Source organism: Grammomys surdaster, unplaced genomic scaffold, assembly GCF_004785775.1.
Source record: "Grammomys surdaster isolate TR1022 unplaced genomic scaffold, NIH_TR_1.0 65, whole genome shotgun sequence".
Lineage (NCBI taxonomy): Eukaryota > Metazoa > Chordata > Mammalia > Rodentia > Muridae > Grammomys > Grammomys surdaster.
Window position 1 is genome coordinate 11,318,767 of NW_021604567.1, and position 14,906 is coordinate 11,333,672.

The following is a 14,906-nucleotide window of genomic DNA, read 5'->3' on the forward strand; positions in this document are numbered from 1 at the left end:
TTATTAAAGAGATGTACGTATTTATCAACTGCTTTTCATTCTCACGAATAAATAATAAAACTCCCAAGAGAACATTTAACATTCTGTGTCTGAAAGTTTCACAGTGCATTTTATGCAAATATTATAGACAGTAAAGTGCTAACAGATTTGTTATATTATTTTAATTATCTTATTTACATTACATTATAATTTTACATTGTATGTACCAACTTTACATCTTTCGGCCTCCATTCCTCATCTTTCTACTATGGCTGTATTCAGTTCTGGAACTGGTAAAAGCTCCTGAGATTGTCACAGCTGCCTTGATGTTCATCAACTTCGGGGTTCTTGTGGTCTGGCATTGAACTGCTCATATCCTAGTAGTGACAACACTCCGGATTGGCTCTTTGTGTCTTCTGCATGTGTAAAATTGCACCTTCCAGGAAGCTCTGAGCTACAAGTTTTCCATTTTGTTTTCAAAGCCTGAGAAGAGTTCTGCACAGTATCCCAGTTAAATAAATCGGAGATTCCCTCCACAAGCTCCTTTGCTTCTGTCTTCCATTGGAACACAGCTCCATACAGCCTTGGCCATCCTCAGCTGGTGATATAGACAGCAAGCTGCTTAATTTGTCAGGATTCTTCCCTTCTGCACGTGCCTTATTTTTATTTTAGAAACTCAGACAACATTAAAGAAATGAAATAAAAATGCATTTTATATTTTGGCGGATAAATATAAAATACATAAGTTACCTGGCATTCCTTGGGAAATAAACAGAAAACAGAAAAAGATCATCCAATGGTCACTTCAATGTACTGGCCAATTTAGCTAATTACCCATTCCAAAGGAGGATGAATGAGTATTTTTTTTATTTTATATGACACCATATAAATTAGTAATTAATCACAGATATGACAGAAAGCTATTCTGAAAGAGGATATTCTTCACTTGGGGTTCTGTCTTTCTAAGTAACTGGCGGCATTTGTCAAGTTTACTGCTCAAAGTTACAATGACACATACAAATATGAATTACTAGAGATCGTTTTCTGAGCAGTTATAATATTGTAAAACCCAATAACACTCTAAACAATCTTTAAATGGGAATCATGTATACCAATTTTTAGACTGTTTAATTTTAGCAAACATTTCAGTTCAGTTATTCTTTCTAATTTCTTGTGCATTTTCCCATATATATTGCCTCTAAAACAAAAAAGAATGCTACGTTTTATGAATACAACATAGCAATGGACACCACCTACACATGTACACAGAAGTATAAAAATGAAAAGTACAAATAACAAAAACAATTTTCTAATAATCAGTTTGTAAAGATGCCTCAGTGGTTCAAAGCTTTTGCTGCTTTTGCAGCAGATCAGAGTTCAATTTGTATCACTTTATTTTTTTAACTTTAACGTTTCACTGATGCATATTTTTGTTGTTTTTTGTTATTAATTAATTAATTTATTTATTTATTTTACATCCTGATCACTGCTTCCCCACCCCTTTTTCTTACAGTTCATTTCCCCTTCTCCTCTGATAGAATGGCGATCTTATTGGGTATCCCCTTCTCCCCTGGCACACCAAATCTCTGTGAGTCTAGGCTCATCCTCTCTCAATGAGGCCAGACAAGGCAGCCTAACTAGAAGAACATATCAATAGCCAGGCAACAGCTTTTGGGATAGAACCCACTGCAGTTGTTTCGGACTCACATGAAGACCAAGCTGTATATCCACTACATATATATGTGCAGGGGGCCTAGGTCCAGTGCTTTATGTTTTTTTTTATGGTGATTCAGTCTCTGAGAGTCTCCAAGGGTACAGGATAGTTGGCTTTTTGTCTGTCTGTGAAGTTCTTGTTCCTTCAGGGCCATAATTCTTTCTTCAGCTCTTCCATAAATGTTCCCAAGACCCATCTAATGTTTGGCTGTGGGCTTCTTCATCTGTTTCAGTCAGGTATGTGTTGATCACTGATAAGCAGGTATTAGCCAAAAAGTAGAGAACACCCATGATACACCCACCCACACACACACACACACACACACACACACACACAGATCCAAAGAAGGTAAGCAAGAAGGAAGACTCAAGTGAGGATGCTTCAATCCCACTTAGATGGGGGAACAAAGTAGTCATGGGAGGCAGAAGGAGGCAGGGATCTGGTTGGGAGAGGGGAGGGGCAGGGGAATAGGTATGAGGAGAGATAGAAGAGCTGCCCAGAGGGCCAGGTGAATGAATGGTAATATGCAGATGCCAGGGGCAGGGGATGAGGGGATTCTTTAGAAAGTTTGGAGACCTGGGAACTGAGAGGCTCACAGGACTCAGTGTGGTTTACCTTAGCGGAAATGCCCAACAGTGGAGATATGGAAACTGAAGAAACCACCTCCAGTAGTCAGACAGGACCCCCCAGTGGAAGGAGGGGGACACCAACCCACCTAAAAAACTTTTGATCCAAAATTGTTCCTCTTTAAAATAAATTCAGGGACAAAAACTGAACAGAGACTTAATAAATGGATGACCGATGACCAACTTGGGATCCATCGCAGTCCCTAACACTATTAATGATACTCTGTGATGCTGGCAGACAGCAGTCTAGCATGGTTATCCTCTGAGAGGCTTTACCAGCAGTTGACGGAGAGAGATGCAGATACCCAAAGCCATACACTGGACAGAGGTCAGGTATGGAAAAGTTAAGGGAAGGATTTAAAAAACTGAAGGGAACGGCAACTCCACAGGAAGACCAACAGTGTCTACTAACCTGGACCCTGTGAGCATACACAGGCAGAGGAGCTGCCTTGTCTGGCTTCAGTGGAAGAAGATGCACCTAATCCTGTAGAGTCTTTATGCCCAGGGTGCAAGGATGCTGGAGGATGACTCTCACAGAAGTGAAGGGGAAGTGGGATGCCAGGAAGAACTCAGTCCTCATCACTTACACTAAGCAGCTTCCAACTGCCTATAACTTCAGCTTCAGCATATCCAAAGACACTGAGTCTTGTGGGCACCTACACACACACACACACACACACATACAAACGCACACACACGCACATGCACAGATACACATGCACATGCATACACACACACATGAGCACACATACACATACACACATACACACATGTATAAATGTTCACGCATGCACACACACACATACACAATTTAAAGTAATGATGACTATTACTTGCCTGATATTTCATTTTAATTTCCTGAATAAATCATGTAATATGAGTTTGGCATTTTACATATTTGTAGTCTTAAGGTACTTTCTGCCTATACCAAATAATTACAGATAAGTACAGAGTGATATAGATACTATAAATAAGAATTAATGAAATATAGTATCATTTAGTTTTTACTACTCACATCTGCGGTGAGAGAAGATTTATATATCTGATAAGATTTTCATCTGCAAGCTTCAGTTTTAAGATATAGCATAAATCTAGCAAGCCAATCCCCTGTCTACTATAATGAATTAGCTCTCTTTGGAGACACAGAAGATTCCAGGGATGAGGTAGGAAATGGAAAAAATGATCCTAAAATAACTTGTGCCAAAAAGAAACGTAGTGTTCAGAAATATAATTCGATTTTATTCACAGATCAACTCTATAAAAGTGATTATTCCCGTTAATGAAATGGAGGCTCAAGTGTCTTCCCTAGTGATTGATTTAATTCCTGCTCTGATTTAAAACTGAGCTTACTCTTTCCCCATCCACTTACTCATCCATTTACTGAAGGTAATTTATTGAGCATTTTTGTGTGCCAGGAATAATACTGCACTTTGAAAACGCAGATAGGTCTGCTGTCGGAGGGGATCTGCAAAGGGAACTTTTCAATGTTGGGAATTCTTACGATTCCACATTAGATTTTGTTGAGTAGAGAACATGTAGGCCATATGTAGTATAAGAACCCTGAGAAGTATAGATTGGTACTTTCTGGAACATTCTGTGGCTGTGTTGTTTTGTGGTTTTGAAGCACAGGAGGATGACGGAGAAATTATTGTATAATGAAACATCATGTGTTTGATCTGAGTTCAGATAAATCACCACAATCTGTAACTACAAAAAGTCATATTACATATCATTATTTTAAGTTTAATGCAAATCCTCAAGGCATTGGAATTGTTCTATATTCTTTAGACATATTTCTACAGATGACTTAGAGGATAATAGAATATACTAACAAATCATTTGGTTGACAGAAAACTCTAAATAAAATGTTTAACCACTGAGATGTGAAATGGTAATGTTTTCTATTAGAATTATGCATAGCTATTTATAATGAAAAGTAATTCTACCAAGACTTAAGTATTTATATATATATATATATATATATATATATATATATACCAAAAATTTTAAAAAGATAATTTGAGTATTTACCAATCATATGCAATATAATAAAATTTCAAGTTTGTTTAGTATAAGCAAGTCAAGAGATCTGATTTTATACTATTTTATCTTTTAAGTTTTTTGATCTTATACTTTTTAAAGACAGTAATATTAATTGTGGACAAGAAGTTGGTCTATAACATAGATTTAATAATCATTTAAGGTATGAGAGACATTAGTGCTGTCTCTGTCTGTTTTACATCTTCTGAGGAGTATTTCAGTGCCAGACTCCTGAGTTTCACAGCTAGCTTTCTGACAAGCAGGAGCTGCCCATTTAGAGTAGATAATCCAAATCCCAGGCAGCTGATGACTGAAGCCAGATCAGGGCAATGGACTTCATTTGCCCAATAATTTGAATTATGGAAAATTAACCATTTTAATCACATTTGTTCTGAATACTGGAAATTTTGAAATGATAAAATATTCATGCTTTGAGAGGTTTTTTTTTAAACAAAGGAGAACTGCACTTGTCAGGAAAAGGTATAATGAAGTCTACTTGCAGATAAACAAAAATTTCAATAACTGAATGTTCTAAAAAATATGATAGTATTTCTAAAAAAAAATATTGAACAATATCAATGCCTTGGACTTTCCATTAAAATTTTAAAAATTCAGTGTATGACGTGTTTAGCTGCACTGTTGGGCAGAACACAAATTAAATGTACGAGGTTTCACTAATACAATGTAGTAAATGAAGACATTCCAAATACTCCAGGCTCCTACAGTGTTCCTGATCCAGATGTCAAATATGTGTCACTACTTCTCTTCAGTTTTATGAATCCCTCCTGGTCTGTGCTAACCAGATATTTCTGGTTTAGCAGCTTGAGAGAGGATAGCTTCTATACAGAATGAAGCTGTGATATTTTTCACAGCTAAAGACTAGAGGAAAATGAAGAAATTGGTAACAAAATGATGGCTCCTGAAAATGATCAGAATGCATTAATACTTGACTAAATAAAACAATAAAATCATTCCAGATATAAAAGTATCAAGTTTGAAATATGGTGTTTACAGAATGCATGTTGTTGCAATAAAACAATAAAATACATGGCCATTTTCCCAATTTTATTAACTGAGTTATTTCAAATATTCTAGTATTATTTAATCTCCAAACTATAATTACCTAAAGTCCTTCATTCACATCAATGCTTTACAGAAAAGAAAATTTTGTTAACAAATTTAAGCAGATAAAAATCTTAATGCATTCATACATTTAAATCAAAAGTCTGTGTAGTTACGTATCACAATGAAAGACAGCGCTCTGTTACAAGGAAACCTAGTCAACATCATTAAGAAATATCATATATTTACTTGAAAAAATAATATATCTATAAATCAAAATAGATTAGATAATAGATATGATATTGAAATAGGAGCTAGAGAGGTGCTCACTGGTTAAGAACATTTGTGCAATCCTGAGAACCTGAGTTCAGATCCTGTCATCCTTGTACAAGCTGACATATCAGTCATTCGTGTATTCCATATTGCACACTGGAAATCTACCTCAAATATGGCCTTTTACACACACTAGTGCACTGATTCTAAAGCCAGCAGTATTAATTAAATGGAAACAATGATTTGAATTGATTTTTATAATGTGAATATATTAATTTAATTCACAAAAGACACAAACACATACATGTAAAGAAATTCTAATATATATCACACTCATTAAAGGAAGTAGTGGTAAGTGAAGTTTGTAGTTTGTGTATTTTCTTTCATTGATTTGAGTATTTTTTGTTTCATTATTTCAAGTATACAAAACCATTACTAGACTAATCTCCCACATTGGCTGATTCTCCAGCCTCCACTCTAATTAGTCTCAGTGTGTAATGACTAACACGCTATCCCATTAAGAAATCCATTACATCTCTGTAACAATTGCTTTAGAAATAGTATTAAATCTGCTGGACTTTTAAATAATAAATTCATGTGATGGAATTTTAATATGCAATTTAAGAAATTATTAATGTTTTAAAGTAGTGCCCATTACTTCTGTGCTCATTCTAAAGTACAAAGTTTCACACTGTACTGAAATGTTTTACCATGACTGCTATTCAAGAATTTTCTTAAATGATATTCATTTTTTTTAATTTAGTAAGGTTCTGCTTACAGGATGTAATTATTTTCCCAATCAAAGATATTGGACTTGGGTTATTTCTTTTTTGCTAAGATGCAACTGTGTCTTTTACTTTTTCATTAATTCTATTACCAGAACACATAGAACTCATATAGCTAAAAGCCTCAATAAAGATGTTATTGATATGAATCTGGGAAACATCTGAGAATACTAACCTAACCTGACTCTGGGCAGCTGGTTATCAGTTCTGGGACTTGTATCTGTATTTTTTCATCATTTTGTGCCAAAACTTTTTCAACATGTACTAACTCATCGCTATGTCTTTAGAGAAGAATGTTTACTTAGGTTTTATTCATAAAAAGTAAGTCACATACACAAGATTTGGAAAACAAGCCTACTACAAAAGACACATATGACCAATTTAGCCATCTGAACTAGTGCGTAAAGTGTTAGAATCTCACCAATTTCACAAAACAAAAATCCAAACCAAACCACCAACAACATGCATTCTGTAAACATCATATGTCAAACTTGGTAAATTTTTATCCGGAGTGATCAGCAGTGTGATTCTTTCTCAAAGAGCAAGGTGGTTGTAGCGTGTGGAGGCTCGTAGGCAGCCAGGCTTGGATGAGGTTCAACCATGATAAAATGATGCAACATACTACTGTGTGAACTGTGCATGAGTACTTTATGTGTTATTCATTGCATTTCATATTTTCCACAATAATAGGTTTGTTAGGCAGTTTTCCTATTGCTAGGCACAGCATGTGTAATTGAAATAGAAGAATTTTCACCAAATTGACACTATTCTAAGTATTTTTTGCAGATTAGATATTAGGAAGGAAAACTTAATGACGTAAACTGAAAGTGTCAATAGATATTTAGAATTCAATTGGTTAGTTTTATGATTTTTTTTGCTAAAATAAAATGTTGATGCAGCATGTATCATAAACATGAATATAAATGATGATGTGGAGTACAGAGGTAAATGGACTAGTAGGGAACGTTTTCCAGAGTGGAATAACATTACCTCACCCACAAAGAGCAGAAGCAACTCTGAGATGCTGTGGACAACCTGTGAAATACTCAAGTTGAATGAGGTGCCTAGATAAGAGAAAAATGTCTTCACTCTGAAGACATAAAAATATACAGCTGATATCTAGGTTTACTAATAATTTGGTATATCATTTCATTACCTTAAAATAAGATTAAAATAACAAGCTCAGTGTATTTAGAATATTATTGATATACAAATTAATTGATTTATATTAAACATTATGTTGACAATATAACCTGGCAAATACATTACTTAATGGTTTAAATATTTCTTATAATTAATTTGAAATAATACTAATTATTAAATTAATTAATTAGGTTAATTGAAGCTCTTCACCTCTTTCTCCTGTCCTTCAAATTCAGTCTTACCTCCAGATCTTTAGCATACAACCCTCTGTGATGTCTTTTGCCTCACCTCCAGTGGCTCACTTAGATCTCCTCCTGCTACCCTACACCCCCTAGGCCCCACCTGCAAACATTCTTGTCCCCATTCATCTCTTTATCCCAGCTCCCAACTCTTACAGGCAGACCCTGGGAACCCAATGGCTCTTCCTGACAGGACAGCAGGCTGACTAGGCTAATATCTTCACTCCTCCCTCCTCTCTTCAAAAATCCATCCCCTATTCTCATCCTGCAGACTGACTATTATGGTCTCTCCACACTCTTTGCCCCCATTCCCAAGTAACTAAGTAGATCCTGGTGCAATATCCATATTTTCTGCATCCCGTAGATCTTCTTAGTACTCCCATTCAGCCAATCACATTTCCTCATTATAAGATTTCAATACCTAAAAACATATTTCACGGAGAATGCCCACTGGCCAGACCTAGCAGGATCCCAGAACAATTCTCCACCAGTAAACCTATAGCCAACTCATACTGGTAACAAGCAGGGCAACAGATGTCAAGGAGCAAAACAGCCATATAATAAAGATAAGGCAAGAAATCAACACCTAGAATTATAATTTTATAAAACCGGGATGGTATAATGCTAATATAAAATCACAATAAATAACAGCCAGGACAATATGTTTTCACTAGAGTCCAGCAGCTCTACTATAGAAGGCTCTGAGAATTTCAACACAACTGAGGCACAAGATTAAGACTTGTAAAGAGCCTTTATGAATAAGATAGATGTTCATTAAAGAAGAAATGAATGGTTCTACTGAAGTAATCATTAAAAATGCAAACAGTGGAAATAAATAAAACATTCAAAACATGAAAGTAGAAGTAAAAACAATAAAGGAAACCGAAACTGAGAAAAATCTGGAAATGAAAAACCTGTAACTTCAACAGAAATCTCAGAGGAAAGCATCACCAACAGAAAACAAGTGATAGAATCCTAATCTCAGGCACTGAAGACACAAGACAAGAAATGTATCCTTGTTCAAAAAAAATGTTAAATCTGAAAGACTCATGGCACAAAACATCTGGGAAGTCTGGATAACCATGAAAATGTCAAATCTAGAAATAATGTAATACTTGAGAAAGAAGAAACCAAGGAAAAGCTCACAGAAAAATATTTTCATCAACACTATAGAAGAAAATTTCTCTAACCTACTGAAAGAGATACATATCAAGGTACAAGAAACAAACAGAACACTGGCCCAGAAAGAAACTCCCCTCTGAAAATCCCCTATCCCATTCCCCTCCCTCAGCTTCTGTGAGCATGCTAACCCACCCACCCATCCACCCACTCCTGTCTCACCGTCCTGGCATTTCCCTACACTGGGGCATCAAGCCTTCACAAGATCAAGGCCTCCCCTCCCATCGATGGCCTCTTGCTTTCTATTAAAGACATAAAAGATTAGATCTAGATGGGACGGAATATGGGAGGGATTGAGGAGAGGATGGGGATATCATAATCAGGATGTATTATATGAAAGAACACAACTATTTTCAATTAAAGGAATAAGATTAAAATAAATTATCTACTCATACTATAAACCTCTTAGAACTTAATGTTTTCCATTACAATCGTATATGAAATTCATGGTTGTGAGAAAAATCATTTACCTTACATTTACATTTCTATTTCCACAAAAGAAAAGAAGAGTAATTGCACATTATCAATAAAACTGACATAGTAATCAAGTTTTACATTTGTGTATGATGTGTATATCTACGTGTGTATTCATATTTGTGGAACCATGCATACGTGAGCGTGTGTGTGTATATCTATGTGTGTGTGCATGTTTGTGTGTGTGTGCGTTGAGCATGTGGAGACAAAAGGTAGACTTGGAATAGCATCTTTATTTGCTGTTTCCTCCTGTTTACTGAGGAAAGGTCACTTGCTAAGGAACCATGAGATAGCCAAAATGAGTAGTCTAACTAATCACATTCTTAGGGAATTTCTTTTCTCTATGAGGACTGAAGTCATAGGTGGATGGCTTCACCTACCGGGTCTAATGTGGGGGATGGCGAATCCAAACCATGAAATCTGGTCTTCTTTCTTGAAAAAATATTTGCCAGTGAAAAATATCTCAGGCCATTAAATTTCCTTGTTTGTCTTTGTTGTGTTTTATTTTGTATTTTGGCACTCAGGATTGAACTAAAGACCTCATGGATGCTAGGAAAGAACTCTACCAATAAGCTACATCCAAAAGTGTTATATCAATTCATTACAGTTTAGCAGTTTTTATTATTTATTTTCTGATTGTACAGAATATGATAATAGCAATATTGGTTCTAATTTTCTATATCTAAATTAACGAATGCTGTGGATAAGCCTTGATCATTCCAATAATTAACTGTAGAGAAACTTATGTATCTTCAACATAGTTGCTAATGAAAAGATTAAGTCACTAATTAATTAACGAACAGAAAGTCATTTTTCTATAATATATCCTTTTTAAAGACGCAATTTTCCTTTGCATTGATTTGCTAATGTACGTCAGAGTATTTGTTTCTCTATACAAATTTTATGTACTTATGAATTTTAGAAAATTAAATGCACAAACTGACCTAAGAGGAAGTGAGCAAAACATTTCACACCCAAATTTGGTGGAAATGAAAGAATCTATTGTCAAATGTAAATCTGTTTTCAACAGCCTTTAAACAACTTAAATGGGTGACTCAAGCATTTGAAACATACGACTATCATTCTTTGTTGTAAAGCAGCAAAATGCTGTTGTCCCTCATATTATTAGTTTTTTATACAACACAAATATCCCCCAAGCTCCAATGGGTAATAGATGAAAGGCACTTGAGAACACTTGAAAAAGTAGCTTATCCCCAGGAAAGAATGCAATCAAAGTTAGTTAACATCAAAATACTTGGAGATAATCTAATTAAGCCCATCAAAAACTATAAACTTCACTCTTTGATAATATACAGCCATGTAACGTTTGGAGTTTCTGTGGTAAAGTTTAATATTTATTCTGTTTTGCTCCTTTGCAGAGTTCTGAGAGTCAGCCACTATGATGAAGGAATAACTAAAGATTTCTTATTATATGTATTTAATTTTTGTGTGGTTATGTGTGCTATTAATCTGAATTTGAATAAGAATTATTCCTATGGGCTTGCAGATTTGAATGCTTAGTCAGCAGAGAGTGACACTGCCTGGAAGCCACGGTGATGATAATGGATAACACCTCTGAAATTGTAATGATTTCTTTATAATAGTTGCCTTGTTTGCTGTATCTCAACACAATAGAATTATGATTAAGATGTGTATATGTGTGTGAGTGTGTGAGTGTGTGTGTGTGTGTGTGTGTGTGGTGTGCTAGTCTTGTGCAGGTGAGGTTTGTTACTGTATGCTTATGATTATAGTGGCAATATTGTATCCAGAAGGCAGAATCTTGCAGGTTTCTCCCATATCTTATGGCTATTATCACTCTCTATTCTTTCTTTTATGTTTCCCACGGCCTTAGAGAGGGCATAAAACGGACATCTTATTTAATGCTCAATACCCAAATAGCCACTTACTTAGTCTCAGTACTTTAAAAATGTATGAGTGTGCTTTAAGATTTGCTCACTGCAAAGAGATGACACAACTTTTATACAGCTAGATAATGTGAACTATAATTGTTATGCTACACTTAATCATCCTTTCAAATGTAAGTCTTCAGAGTATTATCTATCTATCATCTATCTATCTATCTATCTATCTATCTATCTATCTATCATCTACCTATCTATCATCTATCTATCATCTATCTATCTATCTATCATCTATCTAGCTATCTAGCTATCATCTATTTATCTATCTATCATCTATCTATCATCTATCTATCATCTATCTATCATCTATCTATCTATCATCTATCTATCATCTATCTATCTATCTATCTATCTATCTATCTATCTATCTATCTATCCATCTATCCTATTCTTTAATCTTTTTTAAAAGTCCAGTCCTTATCCCCCTCCTGGACCACCCTCTGACTATTCTTCATCCCATACCTCTTTCTCCATCTCCAAGAGGATGTTCCCACCATCCCACATATAATAAACTGGTTACATGTCATGTAGAAGAGCAGTGATCTGCTAACTAGTTGTCATTCATGCATGTTCTTTCCCTAGTGCAAAATCATGCAACACAATTAAGGAAAGTTTTGAGGTTTAAGTTGTATGTATATTTACATTGGCTCTACTGTAACATTTTAATTGTAAGAACATCTGATGCACATGAAAAGCTGCTCTTTAAAATGATTTTATAAAATGTGAGATCCATATTCAAGTACTTCTGTTCTTTTAAAACTATTGCTTAAATATTTCCTATCACTTGTAAGGAGCTACTGAATTTCCTCTCAGTTTCCATAACTGAGAAGTATACCATGTTGTGTGACACTCAAGCATCTCAATGAACAATGCTTCCTAGAGGTAGTAATTCAGCAACAAACATGAATACTTAACTCATTTTCTATCAATAACTGTCAAACTGACCAAACTCAGAGTACTGATCTGCCCTACAGTCCTGAGTGTTATTGATATATTACATCCATGAAATAAATTTATCTAGAATGATTGTATGAATGTAGTCATGTAAGTGGAAGAAATCTTTAAACATAGAAACAAACACACTTCTTACATTGCATCTTCAGCCTCTAAAGAATATGTGCATCCTATTTCAGCTCTCAACTGTCTAAGATACTTGTTATGAGTGGTGGTAGAATGATATGTGCATAGATAGTGAGTCCTGGGTTAGAAGCATGGAATGAGCAATTCAGTTGTCATAGAGGAGTTAGATTGGTTTTAAAATATCACTTCACTTTTTAAAAATTATATATGTAAATATTATGTACATATATGTGTGTGTGTGTGTGTATTTATGTGAATTTGTATACATTAGTTTCCTTGTGTATAACTACTGAGATTTATAAGATATTTACTATAAACATTGTTCTTTGGGGCAAATTTTTAATAGCATTACAATTGTATGCTTTCTGAAATGAATAAGCAGGTGATAGAGTAAACTAAATTAATGATTTCTTAATGTATAGCTTAATAGATATTCCTTCTACAGTTGCTGCTTAATGATTTGTCTGTTTTTATGTCTGTAAACATCAACTATACTGCCTCCTACAGGAGCAGAGCAAGACTCACACATGCTTAAAAGATTCAGCTACATTCAGGTATTTGTAGTTTGGGAGATCTTAGGCAAATCTGCATAAATTGTTTTTATAAAAAACCAAGTTGATTATTCAGGCATAGTTTAGGTAGTCTCATGTTGATATATCAAGGGTATAGCTTTCTCTCATTTATAGGAGACAGGAAGACACTCTCACAGCAGACTTCTTGACTCCTAGAGTCTATCTTTTTATACTTCTTCCCTTCTTTAATAATAATAGATTATTTCAATAAAATAATCATTAATATGATTGTACAAATATTAATATGAAAATATGTTTAATCCTATTTATTTAATTGTGTCATTTACTTATGACCTATTTATTGGCATATTAGTGGTAAATTCAAGTTTTACTTTTGTAATATATTAAAAATATAATCTGCTCATTATATTGAGAAGATATACTCAATAAGTAAATTAAGTTCAGCTCGAATTACAAAATCATAATTTTCAAAAAATTATTTCATAACAAATTGTATATGTTAATCAATAGCAACTTTTATTGTTATTCTTTATAACAGATATTTGCTTGTCTTCAAAAATGTGATGTTTGTTTGTCTCCAAAATTTGTTTGTATCCAGTTATAAATAACTTATAGGACCGTATCATGGTCTGTCTTAAGATTTACCTCTGCAAGATTTTAATTTCTCATTTCTTTGATATTGCTTGATGTATTCTTGTTTCTGATATGTTTCACATAATAATTTATTATCTTGACTTCTTGATACATGTTTTCAATTCTTGATCCCCTTACCTCAAAGAAAAAAACATATTAAGAAGCCTTAAAGAAGAAAATACACTAAGACATTCTATCTTGAGTTTATCTACATCTCTGAATATATTTCTATGTGAAATATTTGTCCATTAAAGCTAACATGGCTGTATACTTTTAGTTTCATTGTAATCTAATTCAAGAACTTTCTTTAATTCATTTCCTATTCCTCTGTTAACCGAGATGAAAATTTATATATTTAATTTTTGAATGCTACTGTACATCTAATGAGTTTTTACAATAATTAACCCATATCCAGATGGGAAATAACATTATCAAATATGATGTATGGATTTAATGACTTTAATTTTGTGTACGCTCTTTTACTTCACTTTGTGATAGTATTGTCTGTAGTGACTGCTGAGCATAAATATTTTCATTATCGTGCAAACTCACGTGGGAACCTTCAAAGGGATGTCAATGTTGTGTAGTCTTTCTGTGAACTTAAAAAACTGTTTTTAAGCATGTCAATGAATACCCTATTTACACATGAGCTTTAAATATACTAAATTATATTTCAATTTTGAAACTAATTTGACATCTTTTAATATTTTTGACTGAAGAATGCTAGAATTACCTAACACCATAAAGGAAGAATTTGAGTCTTGTTTTATACTATGGTCTGAATGTATAAATGGTCTGAAAATGCATGTTGACAGATAGATGCCATTGTGGTAATGTTGACAAATATAGCCATCATTGGAACTGACTAATTAACATGGACACTGCATTCACGAATAGATTGATACAGTGGAAAGTGACTAAAGGAGCCAGACTTTATCCTTTGTGCTTTACGCCTTTTACCCAATGTGATGCATATTTGTTCCATCTAAAGAACAAGACACTATAATTCACTTTGGAAGAAAAAAAATTTTTTTCTGCACTATCTGCAGAAATTGATCTTTTGAGGGCCTTAATTTTGATTTTCTTTTTTCTGAAATATTGAAAATATAAATGTCTGTTTTATTTCAATAAATATATTAACATAAAGTAACATACTGTACTAAAATAACCTACTATCTGAATTACTAGACAAATCATTACACATCTACATCTTATAATTATTTT